Source organism: Notolepis coatsorum (assembly GCF_963971535.1).
Source record: "Notolepis coatsorum genome assembly, chromosome: 7".
Classification (NCBI taxonomy): domain Eukaryota; kingdom Metazoa; phylum Chordata; class Actinopteri; order Aulopiformes; family Paralepididae; genus Notolepis; species Notolepis coatsorum.
In genome coordinates this window covers 93963963-93981014 of record NC_140171.1, presented here as the reverse complement: position 1 = coordinate 93981014, position 17052 = coordinate 93963963, and positions in this window count along the sequence as shown.

Here is a 17052-nt window from a genome sequence, read left to right as displayed (position 1 = left end):
AAACCACACAAGTGGGAATCGAACCCTGGACCTTCTTGCTGTGAGGCGACAGTGTTGTAGTCCAAGGCCTGTCTAGTGATGTTGTTTGAGTCCTTCCTAAGGGTATGCCCTATCCAGTTCCACTTTCTCCTTTTGATGGTGGTAGCTATGCTGTCCTGGTTGGTTATCGCGATGATGTCGGGGAGTTCGCGACCCTCTCTGCGTCGCCCCCTATCTCCCTGTCTCCGGCTGTCCCTGAGCAATGACCGGAGTGTTGAATGTCCCGTGACTAAGACGGGGAGGACGTGACCCTCTTTGCGCCGCCCCTGTGCGTTAAATAGATCCGCTATCAGCTCTATCTTTAATCTTTCAAAATGTTCAGTTGCTATCGCTATTAGCTCTATCTTTAATTTTTCAAAATGTTCAGTTGCTATTGCATGCACTCATCTGTGTTTCACTACACACATGAGTGCATGCTTACCAACTGTCCGTCTGCAACACTACTATCACCAACATCTAAGAAGGGAGATCCCCCCTTGAATGGCCCTTCTAAGGTTTCTCTCCTCCACACTGCCTGTGGAGCTTTTTTCCCTATTGTTAGGTTTTAGTGAGTTTTTCCTTACCTTCGCGTGGGGTATGTCTGGGAGTGCTTGCATTATTTCATTCTTTCATTTATTTGCATTCATCTAAACATTTTTGGACCTTATGGTGTTCTTGTTCTGTTCTTGACTTATTGTTATATTTTCTTCTTGACTTGTTTAAAGAAGACCTGTACGGCCCATGGGGACATTAACGTGTGTTGTCGGGCCTTATAAATAAATTTGATTTGATTTGAATTTGATTTATCCTCCACAGCTCTTCATTTGTGGTTTTTATGGGCCACCACCGCTTGAGGATGTAGCGCTAGCATGGCTAACAAATGCAAATATGTTGTAGTCTGCCCCGTTGTTCTGACCAGGATTACGTTCCTTTTGCCTCCTTGATGCGCTCGCACACTGAGTTTGACGCAAGCAGGTCTATACTGTGAGGCAGTGATGGCTCCCACCCACAGATCAGCTGGTACTGTAGTTGTTTCTGGTGCAGTATAGTCACTGTGCCTTGTCCCCGTCAAATGAGGACACAAAATTTAATAGTTTATTGCATGAACTACTCTTCATCTTTACATGAACATTTCATTATTCCCAACAACAAATTCACCATGAATTGGTTCAGAAATAGATACGCCTAGCTAATGGCCCGCTTCTCATTTTCACAAATTGGGTTAAATGTTTCTACACAAATCCAAACATCGACTTGTCACATCTACTTCTATAAATAAACAAAGCTTTCATTCAGTTTATTTCCTTTTTTACATTTGTTTATTCACAATCTCAGACTACCGCTTAGGGACAGACAGACATTCTGTACATTCAGACAGAGATCAGGCTGAAAGAACACATTGTATGCTGGACTAATTATTAATTCATAATGTTCTTAGGACTAATTACACACTGGTCAGGGGAAGAGGGGAGAGAAGTGAAGACAGATGATGAAGAACACCCTTATCCACACTCCTCTTCATCTGGACCATATACCATATGAGGCGTCTTCTATTCATTGCTCTAATGTCGGCATCAGATTTTCCATTCATCTGTGTACTCTACTTTTGCTGACCTGGTCGGACGGCAAAGACAAGGACATCAGTGAGGAGGGCAAGAAGTGAAAGCAGAATGGTAGTCCCGCACCGGTAGAAGCCTGCACCGTTTTAGGGTTAGCATCTAGCCTATAGCCATGGCAGACTATTTGATTCCTTAAGGGCTAGAAATTGCCTGGGTTTTGGTCATATGCTCCCGAAATGCTCCCGTTGTTTGGCTACTTATATGTGCAGTGAAAACTACTCGAATGCTTTATAACCTAGTCATTGATTTAGTTCAGGGTAATCTAAGATTAGCCGCAGAGCTAACGCTACTTAACGTGAGCTAACGCTAGTTATTCAAGATCAGTAGCTCACAGAGAGAGATAAACAGCTGACAACGGATAGTACAGGACGGTACAAATACAATAAAAAGGCGGGTGGGGGCTGTTGTGTAAACCTTGTACTCTTTAGTTCACATATAATAAGAGACGGATTGCTCCACAACAACACTGCTCTCGTCACAACGCTTTACGGTATTTTCACAGCACTGTCGCAACATTACCGTAAAACGTGAACACCGTTGTGACCCACTCGCTCCACTAGAGCGGTCTCGCCCTCTGCTGGCGCGTGTGTGCACTACACTCAGTGTGTGCACTACACTCAAAACTCTGTTTCACTGTTATAGAAACTGAAGCGCATCTGTGATTTTGACGGTGACGGACGGTATTGAAAATCAATACCGTAGGTATTTCTAAATACCCTGGTATACCTTAATACCGTCATACCGCCCAAGCCTAGAAAGCAGTGCATTAAGTAGAGAATATATGGACTTCCGGTTGTGTGATGTCCGAGGTAGCAGCTTGAGTCTCTTGCTCCTCAGAACCCCCGAGATAAATGACCCAACAAACAGATATTGTCAGCAACATTTAACGAGTGAGACGGTAAGAAGTCTAAAGATGAGCCCGAAGAAACGAAATGCTAAAAGAAAGACCAAAACCGACTCTGGACATGAGAAAGATGTCATGCCTGAACAGGCTTGTCAAACTAGCTCTTCCGACTCCGACGAGGAAACAGAAAGAGAGGAATCCGCGATTCTAAAAGAATTAAAAGATCTAAGGAGAGAGAATAAAGAAGCACATAATGCCACTCAGTCTTCAGTGAGCAAACTTGAAACATCTATGTCGCAAGTAACTGAATGGATTGACAAAACAGAAAGTAGAATTACGGACATTGAATCAGAAATCACTAAACTGGATGATAGAGGAATGAGACACCAGAGGGCGCTCAAATACCTTGTAAGAAGAGATGCAGAAATGACGGCAACATGCGAAGATTTGCAAAACAGACTCAGACGCAACAATATTCGGATCTACCAAGTCGCTGAAGGTAGCGAGGACAAGGATACTAAAGAGTTTGTGAAGCAGCTATTGACAACATTCCTGAAAATAACACTTGAACTTGAGTCTGAGATTAAGATAGAAAGAGCGCACAGATCAATGATGGCCAAACCGAGAGATTCTAGCCCCCCCCCGCGCTCTATCATTGTGCGCTTTCTAGATTTCAATATCAAAGAACAGGTATTACAGCTCGTGTAGTAGAATTCCAGCCAAACTGTGTTTATTATACTGTACACCATGAAGCTCAGAATGGCACAACACCGACAGGTAATATGCATTCACAAATTCTCCTGGCTTCTCTGCCGCTATCCATTTCTATTCAACAAAACCAACAAGACTATCTTTGGTTTGAAACAGCTGCGTGGACTCAAGGCTCTGAACCAGAGTGATTGAGACAGGCAACTGTTGATCAAACGAAGAGATAGTCTCGTTGGGACTTCCTGGGAGTAATAAACTGAGTGATTTTTCACCCTAAGTGTTCGAGGCAAATGGTCCAATACAAAGGGACTGCTTTGAGAGACGCCAGACAGTCTCTTCTATACAAAGGGGCAGTTGATCAAAGGGTTTGGACCTAGAATCCACATTGTGACGCAATTCGATGTAAAACGTCACGATAAGGAGTTAGCCAATGAGAGTTGAGAGTTAGTGTCCTCCAATAGGAACACTCGAGGAGAGGTTGGAAAACGCCCGCTTGCTCTTCCTCTTTCTCTCTCTCTCTCTCCCTCTCACCTCCCTCCCTCTCTCTTTCTCTTTCTCTCTCTCTCTTTCTCTCTCTCTCTCTCTCTCTCTCTCTCTTCCCCTTTCTCTCTCTCCCTCTCACCTCCCTCCCTCTCTCTTTCTCTTTCTCTCTCTCTCTCTCTCTCTCTCTCTCTCTCCCCCTCTCTCTCCCCCTCTCTCTCCCCCTCTCTCTCTCTCTCTCTTTCTCTCTCTCTCTTATTCTCTCTCTCTCTCTCTCTCCCTTGCTCTTTCGCTTTCTCTCTCTCTTTCTCTTTCTCTCTCTCTCTCTCTCTCTCTCGCCTCCTCTCCCTCTCTCTCTCTTCCTCTTTCACCCCCCCCTCTCTTTCTTTCCTTCTCTCACCCTCCCTCTCCCTTTTCGCCTCCCCCCCTCTTTCCCTCCCCTCCCTCTCTCTCTCTTTCTCTTTCACCCCCCCCCTCTCTTTCTTTCCTTCTCTCACCCTCCCTCTCCCTTTCGCCCCTCTCCCTCTCACCTCCCCCCTCTTTCCCTCTCCCTCTCTCTCTCTCTTACCCCCCCCCATCTCGCTCGCTCCCCTCATTTCAACACCGCCTCTCTTCCATGTACTTCCCCCCCCCTCGGCCCCCCCCCGAAACGCTTCTCTTTCTCTCCTAGGTTGGGGCCTGTATATAGAGTTTTTTATGGGTTTCAAACGCGGTGTAGTGCTAGGTATATTGTTTATTGCTGTTTACTGTAAGGTTTCAAAGGCGGTAGGTTGAGTTTGGGACTTATTAAGTTGGTTAGGTTACATAGGATGGACGATTGCTAAGTATTTGCTGTGTGCTGTGGTGATGTTTGCGGTTATAGTAGTTTGTGTGAATGTTATCAGGGTGTGTGTGACGTACGTGTTCAAGACTCTCGGCGCGGCTAGTTCTGCGTCTGGGGACCCACACCGCTCGGTTGCGCCTGCGTATGCAATGATGGTGATAAGGGATGGCGCGGAGGGTGGCAGGGTAGGTGTGGGCGTTCCAATAAAGCCGAGGTGCCCGGCGTCCGCGCTGGCGACTATTCTCTGATCTGGGTGGTGGACATTCAGGGTTGGGGAGTGGGAGGGCCGGGGCGTGCGTGTGGGTGTGAGGCGGGGGACGTTCCTGGACGACCGTGCGTTGCAATTGACGGGATAGGATTGTGTGTACAATTGTGGTTTTTTTTTTCCCCATAGTAGGTACGTTTGGAGGGCTGTGTGATATGGGGCGGTGTGCCCGGGGTTCGGTGTTGGGTCTGGTCGGCTATGCATGGCCGTCCGGCAGGGCACTGGACTCTGGGGATACTGGCCTGAAGCACGGGAGAGGTTGCCGGGATGCTGTCTGCTGTGTACCTGTGGTGAGGTGGGTTTAGGCCACTGTGGAGGGGCTGTTAGGGTCTCTTCAGTAAACAGGGTCGGCACCTCACGGCGTGCGTGGCGCGGCGTCTGTGGCATTCTTTAGATTACCTCTGGGGGACACGTGTCTGGGTGACAGGTGTCCCCTGGGGGGTGTGGTACTAAATAATGGAAAAGAATGTAAAAAATGAATGTAACTATATTAATCAAGATGTTTTGGTTTTCCGAGGAGAATCAGAATTGGAGCAGGATCAAGCGGAAGTAAAGGAGAGCGGAGATTCAACAAAAAATAGGAACCCAGTGTGTTGACAGAGATCGAACGAGATAAGCTGTATCGTTATATCGTTATTTTCAAACAGATCACACTGTGTCTTGCTAAATATATTAGTATAGTGTTGCCCGACATTTCCAATGCATAACGAATAGTGGAGATAACAGGGAAATGCCACTGTATTAAGTCTGGATGTTTTTTGCTTTCTTGCCATACAGGTGCTCGACTGGACAGGAGCTCTGAACGATTTCCATAACCATCTGGGGAAACGGGCCGGCTGTAATGAGCCTTGGTATAAGTATGAATGATAAGCCAGTTATCAATCCTTGTCTGCACAGTAAAATGTTGACAGTGTGAGTGTTTTAACTCAAGTAAGTAGAAATAGGAAAGACAGAGAAACTTGTTTTTACAAACGGTAATTACAGGAGTGTTTGAAGTGGAATGAATGACAGTAACATAGGAAGTTCACCTTAGTGGAACATTGATAGGAACAACTGGAGCGGTAAATGCAATATTATTAACAATAGAATAACAACAACAACAATATGGAAAAGGGCCTTAGTGATCGGGCCATTGGGGGGAGTAGGCAGAGAGCCTCTGCAGACATTTCCCAGATAGACTTTACCAGTGATAATGACCTGATTGATATGGACTTCTCTCATGTGACCAGTACGACAAAAGGACTGGCAATGTTGACTTTGGTTCCAATACAGGGGAGTGAACCAGTGACGACGGTGTTACTCCAACCAGAACCGATTCAAGCTGGAGTGTCCATTGCAGGCGACTGCAGTTTAACCAAGGTACAGAAAAAGAGACTGAGGAGGGCAGCGTTGTTACAGCGGTCCCGTGAAATCCACTCTGGCCGGATGGCTGGAACTGAGACCGACAGCAGGTATGGAATACACGACCCATGTCCAACCTGCCCTCAGCACCGAAGCCAAGATGAGAGGCGGGAAGAAACATATTCCATTCGGAGGACACAACGACTTTGTGGTCAAACCCAAACACATGGTGATGGAGAACCCCTCCCCCATCAGGCCGTTCCAGTACGTGTGTGCTCCAGACAGCGAGCAGACCCTCCTCGCCGCCCCGGCCCAGTTCCTGCTGGAGACCTTTCTGCAGAGCTGCTGCCACAGGCTGTTCCCCAAAGCCGTCCGGAACAGAACCAACCCTGTGCTGTCCATCGACAGCTACCTCAACATCGGCCCAGCCCTGTGATGGGAAGTCAAACCGCCGGTGCTGAGATGGGGGAAGAGGCAGCATCCTATAGACAACAGAGAGCGTTTGTGACAGCGTTCGAACAACACGAGGCAGTTCATCGAGATCTGATGAAGATACAGCTGGAGATTGGTCAAGCCGCACACGAGATTCAGAGATTGGGACGAGAACTGGCAAGAAAGGCTGCGCTACTAGAAGCGACAGCTGTTGAGATCATGCTTCAGGCGTCTGACCTAGGCCGCCGTGATCAAAGAGTGCCCTGTGCTCCGTTGCCCGGACAGGGAACTGGGCCGCGACACAAAGGGTGGCAACCACGACCAAAAGGAGACAGAGGCCGGAATCCGATTGGATTCCCGGTGCGGAAGGTGGTGTGTTGGACGTGTGGGGAGACTGGTCATATCTCACGGGGGTGTGCGAACAATGGCCCGGCTAGCTCAGTCGGAAGAGAATGAGACTGATTAGAATAAGGATAGAGATGAGGATACATAGATAAGGTTTGATTAGGGGTGCGAGTTACTAAAATGGTTTGGAAGACTAACCAGGGTAAGTTGGGGCTATAGAGGGATGACGTAACTGAATATTGCATGAGCTAATCAAACTAACAAAATTAATGGTTTTAGACAGGAACAATGGAACATTTAATGTTAGACAGAGTTGGAAACAAAGGACTATTTAATTTTGTTGCAGGGGTATTTATGCCTCTAGATGATAGTTAATTCTGTTGGATGAGTGTGTAGCATTTAGGCACTCACAATTTTTTTGTTTATTTACAATTTTCTTTGTTTTGGTTTGACTATATTTTTTAGGAACTGGCTGGCTGGGAGGGATCTCTCGCTGGTCAGGGATAGCAGGTGGTGGTGACACAGCGAGACTGGTAGGAAGTCTGATATAATGAGCTGGAAACTGAGAATGGACGGGAGCTGGTTCATGGTTTGTTTTCCGCTCATTAAGAGTCCAGATGTAGAATCTGGGGGGTTGTGTCACATGTTGGGTTATGTTAAGTGTTGGGGAAACATATTTCTCTGTCTATAGAAAGCTCTGTAGGTTTCTGGTCGCAAATTGGCCAGATAGTGTTCATGTAGGGTGCAGACATGTGAATTTGATGATTGACTTATGGGAGGCTCTGCACCGGCTTGTTGAAAGCTGGCGGAGTGTGTGTGATGAGTGTTTAAAGAGACTGTGGTTTGTTGACCATGCACATAGGTTTTGTTGGTGATTGGCCTCGTCTAGAGCTGGCTGTCCGGACCGAGGAGCTGTCGGGGAAACAAGGTATTGATAGTGAAATAATGAATATTCCACTTTTAAGGGTGTGGATAGTTGTGTTGAGCTTGAGATATTTGATCTAGTAAAACAGTACAGCACAAATAAGAAATGAGACAAAGGTGATTGGATTGGATGCTAACGTAAGAAGCTGTAAAATACATAGATAAATGATTTGGAGAATTATGTATTGTCAAAATGCGGAACAGTAGAGAATGTATCTGCGAAAATAAATGTTTCCAATCTATTATGTGTTTTGTAAATAATAATCCAAAATGCAAATAAGGACAGAGGGAAAATCATTTCCTTCTGTGGAAAATTGGAGCAGTACCGAGACCTGCACACAACAAAGAGGAGGCTGTGGTTAGCACAAGGTACAACAAGAAGAAAACGGTCAAAAACGAGTTAAAAATAAGCTGGTAATGATCTGTCAACACACAGGACTGATTTGGTTGAACGCTCTCCCTCTAGTACGGGATGGCTTGTCGTTCGTGCGAACTTCGCGGTCTGCGTTTGACACCGCACGAAATGATGCTAGGTCGCTGCATGGTAGTACCAGGTTTGCGCGCGACAGGCAAAGGTCCGAGTTTGGACATCCTGGACAACGACATGCGTGAGTACGTAAAATACATGTCAGAGATACACAAAAGTATTCTGGTTCATGTCTCCAGTAGACAGGAGCATGAAACCGGGGAGGAGGTGAATAGGCAGACTACACCTCAAATCATACCAGGCGACTACGTTTATGTCAAAGTATTTAGACGCAAGTGGTTTGGCGCGAGACGGGAAGGGCCATACAAAGTCGTTCGAGCCACCGAGAGGGCTTTACAAGTTGAAGGATCGCCTATGTGGTTTCACGTTACTCATTGTGTAAAAGCAACCAATACGGACCAAGAATGGGAACCTGAACCACAAGACCTTGACGGTAAAACCGGGGCGTCGCAACCATTACACGAAGGCGAAGTGAAGGCGGCGCTAACCCCAAACGATGGGGAAGTCCCGGATGATTATGGCGAGCCAGACCGAGGGGGCCACGATTGGCCACCAGTAGAAGATGAAGGTTTTTTACAGGAACCAGACAGAGGAGAGGATTATGAATTGGAACATAATAACTTCTCCTCTGTGGACATGGAGAAGGTACCAGAAGAGCCAGAGGAACCAGTGCTTAGCACAAGCCCGGAACAAGATACTCGACCACAACGAGTCATCAAGAAGCCTAAACGATATACATAGGCAAAGGAAGGGATAGTGTAACTGATAGGCCTTGGAGAGGGCGTGTACATATTAATTTTTGATTTTTGATTTTTCATTAGCTAAGCTCTCTCCTTTTTTAGAAATGTTTAGATAGTAAATGCAATGTAAGGTCTTTTCTTTCAGAGTGAATTGCACAAAACAGACACATTTGGATAAAAAACACATAAAGTATAGTCTAAAACCTGGTAATTGGTACGATCATCTTTTTGTATAAAGGGACGGACCTAGACGGAAGTGAAATTGATATAACTGATAACATTGTATATAACCTGCAAAATGAGTGGAAATTGTTAAACGGTGTGCGTGAATAGAGAACTGTGTAAATAAAAGATGGGTCCATAGTCGGTCAGTGGGGGAGGGAGTAATGTGGGTGTTGAAAGCAAATGATACTAACAAATATGGAAAATGAGTCAGAAGGATTCTGGAAAGGTTTGGCTCTGAGGTAATTAGGTTAAACAGTAAGGTTAAGGTAATTGTAAACAGTTTGTTTGAGGAATTACTAACATGTATCTTGGGGATTATCAATCCCCAAACCGGGGAAACTGTAGTAGAATTCCAGCCAAACTGTGTTTATTATACTGTACACCATGAAGCTCAGAATGGCACAACACCGACAGGTAATATGCATTCACAAATTCTCCTGGCTTCTCTGCCGCTATCCATTTCTATTCAACAAAACCAACAAGACTATCTTTGGTTTGAAACAGCTGCGTGGACTCAAGGCTCTGAACCAGAGTGATTGAGACAGGCAACTGTTGATCAAACGAAGAGATAGTCTCGTTGGGACTTCCTGGGAGTAATAAACTGAGTGATTTTTCACCCTAAGTGTTCGAGGCAAATGGTCCAATACAAAGGGACTGCTTTGAGAGACGCCAGACAGTCTCTTCTATACAAAGGGGCAGTTGATCAAAGGGTTTGGACCTAGAATCCACATTGTGACGCAATTCGATGTAAAACGTCACGATAAGGAGTTAGCCAATGAGAGTTGAGAGTTAGTGTCCTCCAATAGGAACACTCGAGGAGAGGTTGGAAAACGCCCGCTTGCCGTAACATTAGAGGCGGAGCCTAAATTTGATATTAGCAAAAACTCCGTACCAGGAGGATCACAACAACACACCCGAACAGAGACCCAGGAAGCAACAAAGAACACACACCCTTTTTCTCCACAACAGACTGAGGAAACCACGCAGCAGAGAGACGGCCGCAAAAACCTACCATCTGAAGAAGCCGAGACGAGACATGCCCATAGATATTGAATATTTAGCCTAAAGTCTGGTGAACCTCGGCATAGTGAGGTCTTCCATCAGGTTTTATTGCAATTGTTCTTTCAAATCTTTGATTTGTATTGATTGAAATCCTTTTTATTAAACACGGATTCTTCAAACTGCTCGGAACTCGATTTCTTCAACCGCCGCGCCGTGTTCTCTGAAGGTGTACGGGCAGAAAACCATCACATACATGGTTATCTGCATTTGTAGCTCAGTAGTACTTCAAAGAGCTTTTTAAGGTTTAAAAACAACGCAGAGTACGAAGATTAAGCTAGGAAGTTACTACACTCGCATGGGGACAACCCGTCACATTTCAAGGGAAAAGGATCTATTTTGATCACGATTACTCCCCAGACCTGCAAAAGAAGAGGGGACAGGTGCGTCACGTCATCAAACAGCTGAAAGAAAAAGGGATACGCGCTAATTGCCCATACCCGGCACGACTCAGGATGACAACAGAATCGGGAACGAAGGTGTTTGACTCCCTGGTGGATACAATTCCCACACTGAAAGAACTGGGAATTCATGTCCAAATCGACGAAAGAGAGAAACTACAAAGAGAACTGACAAGGGACAGGTGGCGAACACAAAGAAGCGGGCGAGAGCAGCGAACGAAAGGAGCCATGACGTCACTATCTGGAGCAGACCTAAGATCATTCATGGACGATAAAGATGAGTAAACCAGTTAGATATAGTAGACTCACGAAATGTTTACAATAAGTGTAAAACACAAGAAATAATGGACATGCTGCTGACTAATTGTTATGGTTTGTGAACAACCCCAACAGCACGGCACAGACAGGTAGTTCAGAGTTAGCCAAAAACCAGGGCGTATTTATTTCCAATAACAGAGAATAGCAAAAACAGAAAGCAACAGGGGAGAATTGTTCTTGGGCAGAGTAGTCTGCGGCTCTGCAGTTTGCTCAGGGCAGAGACGGCACTGTGGCGTTGCGCCTCTGACTCTGCGGCTCTGCAGCTACTTGGAGATCCGCTCGGGAGGAACAGAGAGAGAGAGAATGTAAACAAACGAGCGAACGGAATAACAAGGCAGTCCAGGATTGTTTAGCTGAGTCCAGTACTAACAAAAACGGCACATCTTCAGTGTTACCCAAACACATAAGTACTAACAAAAACGGCACATCTTCAGTGTTACCCAAACACACAAAAAACAGAAAGGTCCCGAGTCCAGGAAGATGCGAGGTTCAAAAACTCACCAAGGCACAATTGCACAAAGCAGGCAACGAGGCACAGATCCAACGGATGGCAGAGAAAAGCAACAGCGGCGACTCCATAGACGTCCTGGAGAAAAACAGACGAGGTACAGCACGGAGGAAAACAAGCAGCAGCTAGTGGTAAGCCCAAAACGACCCGACACCGAACGTTAGGAACACCAGAGTATATAAGGGCTCCACCAAGCTGATTAGAACTCACATCAGGTGCGCAAAGGTAATTGGTACCTTGAAGCGTGCGGAATAGGACCAATCCTCACAGTACCCCCACGGGAGCCACCCGGCAACCTGCCCGGCCTCGGCCTCCCCGGATGGGACCGATGGAAGTCGGTGATCAGGGCTGGGTCCATGATGAGCTGGCGGGAGACCCAGCTCCGTTCCTCCGGACCGTATCCCTCCCAGTCCACCAGGTACTGGAACCCCCATCCCCGCCGTCGGACGTCCATGAGCTGACGGACCTTCCACTGGGGGTGTCCGTCCACCATCTCGGGAGGAGGCGGATCTGGAGCAGGAGGCATCAGGGGACTGAGAGAGACAGGTTTAACCCGGGACACATGGAAAACGGGGTGAATGCGCATGGACGCAGGAAGCTTAAGACTCACCTCCGCGGGACTGAGCACCTTCTGGATCTCAAAAGGGCAGACGAACCGGGGGTTAAGCTTCTTGGCCGAGGATCGAAGCGGAAGATCCTTGGCGGACAACCATACCCTCTGCCCAGGGTGGTACGTCGGCGCAGGGATCCGGCGTCGGTCAGCTCCACGACTGGCGCGCTCCGATGACCGGAGCAGCGCAGTCCTGGTGATCTCCCAGACTTGACGACACCGGTCGAGATGATCCTGCACGGAGGGAACTGCCACTTCCGACTCCTGTGCAGGGAAAAGAGGGGGTTGGTAGCCCAGGGATACCTCGAATGGCCAGAGGCCGGTGGCGGAACTGACCAGGGAGTTGATGGCGTACTCGACCCAGGGAAGGAACCGGCTCCAGGAAGCGGGTCTCTCGGCGGCAACACAACGGAGAGCAGACTCCACGCTCTGGTTCATCCTCTCTGTTTGTCCGTTGGTCTGGGGATGATAACCAGACGAAAGACTGACAGTTGCCCCCAATCCCTTGCAAAAGGCCTGCCATACCTGGGAAGTGAACTGGGGACCCCGGTCCGAGACGACGTCCTGGGGGAAACCATGGAGGCGGAACATGTGGCTTGTCAGGAGGTCCGCTGTCTCGGAAGCTGAGGGAAGCTTGGGAAGGGCCACGAGGTGAACCCCCTTGCTGAACCGATCCACCACAGTCAGAAGGCACGTGTTTCCCTGGGATGATGGAAGACCCGTGACGAAGTCCAACGCCACATGGGACCAAGGGTGGCTCGGAATGGGAAGTGGCTGTAATAGCCCGGAGGGTGCCTGGTGGGAGGCCTTGCTGCGGGCGCAGACCGTGCAGGCCAGAACAAACTCCTTGACGTCGTTCCTCATGGTGGGCCACCAGAATCGACGAGCCAGGAAGGAGAAAGTGCGATGAACGCCGGGGTGGCAGGCAAACCGGCTGGTATGGCCCCATTGGAGAACCCGGGACCGGACTGAGTCGGGGACGAAGAGGCGACGAACGTGTACGTTGCTGGGAGCGGGATGGAAACGTAGGGCACGCCTGACCACGGTTTCGATGCCCAAGGTGACCACTCCCACCACCCTGGCCTCTGGGAGGATGGGAGTCGGATCCTCAGTGGTTGGAGCCCCCTTGGAGTGTAACCGGGACAGAGAGTCGGCCTTCGTGTTGCGGGACCCAGGGCGAAAGGTCAGCGAGAAGTCGAACCGACTGAGACATCATTGTCTCTAAGCACATTCGTAGCTCGGTGTACTGTGCTCTGTTCTCGTGGGTGAAGTCCGGAAACGTCGGTGTGCCAATGTATGATGCCATGGATGGCTGGCACATCGGTGAGCGTTGGAAGAGAGGCCTCCTAGGCGAGTCTCCTCTTACGCCTCTTGGTGGGCTGGTACCTGCTGGGTACCATGGCCCGCGTATCCAGGTGCTATTCCTCGGGGCTGGTCGTGCGTCAAGCTCACCCGTGAATTGAGTCGGGGGTCTGTAGCGCAGAGCCGCGGGGGTAGAGCCTGGGTTGTACTAGACCTCCTGGTCCTGTGGAGTTCTGTGCTGCTGTCGGGCTTGACTCTCCTCCTCTCCCTCTTCTTCTTGCTCTGGCAGGTCCTCTAGATCCTGTAGTCGTCTATTTAGCCTCTCCGCGGTGTAGACCGTTTCTTCCTTGTAGCTGGTCCTCGCGTGGACCGGTCGGGGAAGGAGTTCGGAGGGGGGTATAGGCTCTCTCTGGTGGTCGGGCTCAGGGTCGCTTGATCGGGTAGGGGAGGGTGCCCTTGACCCGTGTCTTGACGATGCCCTGGAACCCCGTGCGGAGGGAGGGGGTGTCGCCCTGGCGATCAGCTGCTCCATTATCTGCGCTTGTAATCGGTCGCGCTCGGCTTCTCTTTGGGCACCGGCAGCGGCGCGCTGGGCTTCAGCGGCGGCGCGCTCTGCTTCGGCCCGGTCTCTTACCATATTCTCTTCCGTCTGAAGGCGTCTAATCTCTAGACGTATACGATCTTCGTCGCTCCGTTGCTGCGCTTGAAGGCGTTCTCTTTCCATGGAAGAATGTTTGCGCTCGCTAAGCATCTGTGCTTGGAGTCGATCGCGCTCTGTAGAGGCTGCTAGGCTGGCGAGGAATGCCTGTGCCAGCATCTTGTCCGCCCCGCTGGGGGAAGACGCTGGTTGAGGTGATTCGCTCCTGGCAGTACTCGTTGGAGATCTGTTCTCCTGTGGCGAGTCCTGGAGATCCATCTCCGGGGTCTCTTCTTCTTGTAGCGGGTAAAGTTCCATCCCTGGAGAGCTGTCTTTATCCTGGAGCTCTCCGGGGACTACTTCTTCGGTCTTGGCGGGGGGTAAAGTCGTGTCAGGTCCCTCCTGGTCCCTACCGTGAGCTTGGTCAGTTACATTAGAACCCACTAGGGCCTCTATTGGCGGGGTAACCTAGGCGATAGGGTCGGACATAATTTTACTATCTACTTTTTCCGCGTTTACCGTCTGTAGAAGGCTAGGTAGTATACTGGCAACGTAATCCTCTAAGTACTGAGGTGTCTGCCGTCTACGCTGCGGGCGATCTACTTTAGGAGAACCGTTTTGTGGAGTGTTCATCATAGGCCATGTCAATATTAATACCGCTATATTAATATTACACTAGTTACCATCCGGCTCGAAGGACCAATTGTAACTGAGGGGTACAATTCCCTGACTGTATTGATAAGTATGGTATCATTAAACCACTACCGCTTTATGTACTTTAATTACTGGCCATACAGTACACGATATATGAATATGATGAACACTTCCCACAATGAAATCGGTTCCAAACAAAGGTATAATCAAGTATTTAATGGAGCAAAAGGTACATAGGATACTTTACATTATTCTTTGAATGCACTTGTAAGGCAAAGGAATATGCGTAGGCAAATCAATAACGAATGTCCATTCTCTGGTTACGCAGGAGGTAATTATACGACCTGAATCTTAGGGAATTATATCTATGGTACACTAGTAATATAGCGGGAGATACTGGAAGGGGTTCCCCCTGGTTGTAAGCCAGCGGGGGGGGTAAAAGATCTGTCGGTAGTAGGACGTCTGGTCAACGATGACTAGGGAGACTTCAGGTACAGAAGCCGGTGCAGTAGCCTCTTGATCCACAGACGAATACAGCTTGGTTCTCTTGTAGACTGTAGCTCCACAGTGAAGAAAGCTAGTCGGCCTCAGGCTCTCTGAAGCGCCGACTCGACTTGACTCCTCGCGGGGTAAATCCAACACGTGCAGGCGTCGGCGATTATCCGCTCCATAAATCACAGGACCAAAGCAAATATATTCCAGCCGCAAAGGGCTATGTAGTCGTCGGGTAGATTAATCCAGTGTACATGTCCATACGGTTCTCGTCTAGGTCTCCTCGGGTGAAAGCGCCATGTGGTCAGCCCAGCCTGGATAAGAACTCTAGCTAATACGAGGAAGCGTTGGAGATGCTGGTCACTGTAGAACTTTAACCGCACGATACACTATACACAAATAGACTATTAATGACTTAATAGAAATATGTCGCACTCGACGGTATAGCGCCAAACTCTGACAATTCAGTTACTAATTCGCACGCGGTCTCAATGCTCTATTCTGGGCCAAACAGGCCATACTTCACCGCACGTTGTATCGTGGGTGAGGCTTCAACTTATCGGTAACATACTAAAAGGACGAAGGGTAAGGAGGGTAAGGGGCTTCTATATTCACCTGCGCCGTATTTATACGCACGGTGAACAAACTAGTTCCACTCTCATTTCTGTCGCGTATCCCTGGGCAAGGCCGGGCATGTCCAGACACATCTTGACGGTGACTTTGAACCTGGCTCCGGAGGCCGGTCCCTGGCGCCGGTGGACCGCTGTCCAATAGGAGAATGAACTATTATGGTCTGGGCTAAAGGGATATTCCGTGTATATGTACAAGGAATATACAGGGGATATCAAACGATATACAAATACTATGCAATATATATCAATAAATAAATATATATATTCGGTTTAATCTGATCCTTTGTAACAGGTACCTTTACTTTTTCTGTGGGATTTCTGTTTCTCGATTGAGTGAACTTCCCCTTTATGCACACTACACATTCTTTGTCAGGTCTACGCTTTTCACATTTAATGTGCATGCCTTGTCACTGCTTGCTGTTTCAGTAAATCCTCATAATTACAATGACCCATGATCTCATGCCATGTCTGAATATCGTGACTGAGTCACATTACACATATCATTATTATTACACTTGTCGTTGTCATTACACTGTTTGTAGATAATACATTCTCTTGTACACCTCTATGTTAAATCGCGTACCGTTAGGCTCTACAAGAACATCTTTACCTTCATTGAAGAACACTTTGGCCCCGTTCGCAGTAGCAGATTTTACAGAGAATAGTTCTTGTGGGAACGAGGATATGTAGAGAGCGTTCTTTAACGTCACTGTACACCGGCGCCCCTCACTGTCTATGAGGCATACCTGTGCGTCTCCTCTCCCTTGTGCCAACCCGTAAGTGCGCTTCCCGTCTGCCAGCTCCATGCTGTGGCTCTCCGGCTCGAAGGTTTTGTCAAAGTTCTTGAATCGATTCCTGTCATTGATGACGTGGGATGACGCACCTGTGTCCACGATCAGTCCTTTCCTCTGGGCCTGCTGCTGCTGCCTTGGCTGGGTGACGTACGCTGTCTGCGCCAGCAGCAGTGCGTCGGCGGGGTCGGTGCCCCGCTTCCTCTTGACGCGCAGGATCGTCGTGTTGGGGTCCATGTTGCTCTTTTGATGGTAAGCGTAGCTTTAGCTCCTGTTGGCCTAGCCTTTAGCCACGCGGTGCTCCCGGTGCTAACCTAGCCTATACTTTAGCTAAACTTGCTACCCTTATTATTTCGCCCCTGCGTGATCTGGGCCCATAACCTGTTGACAGAGTCAC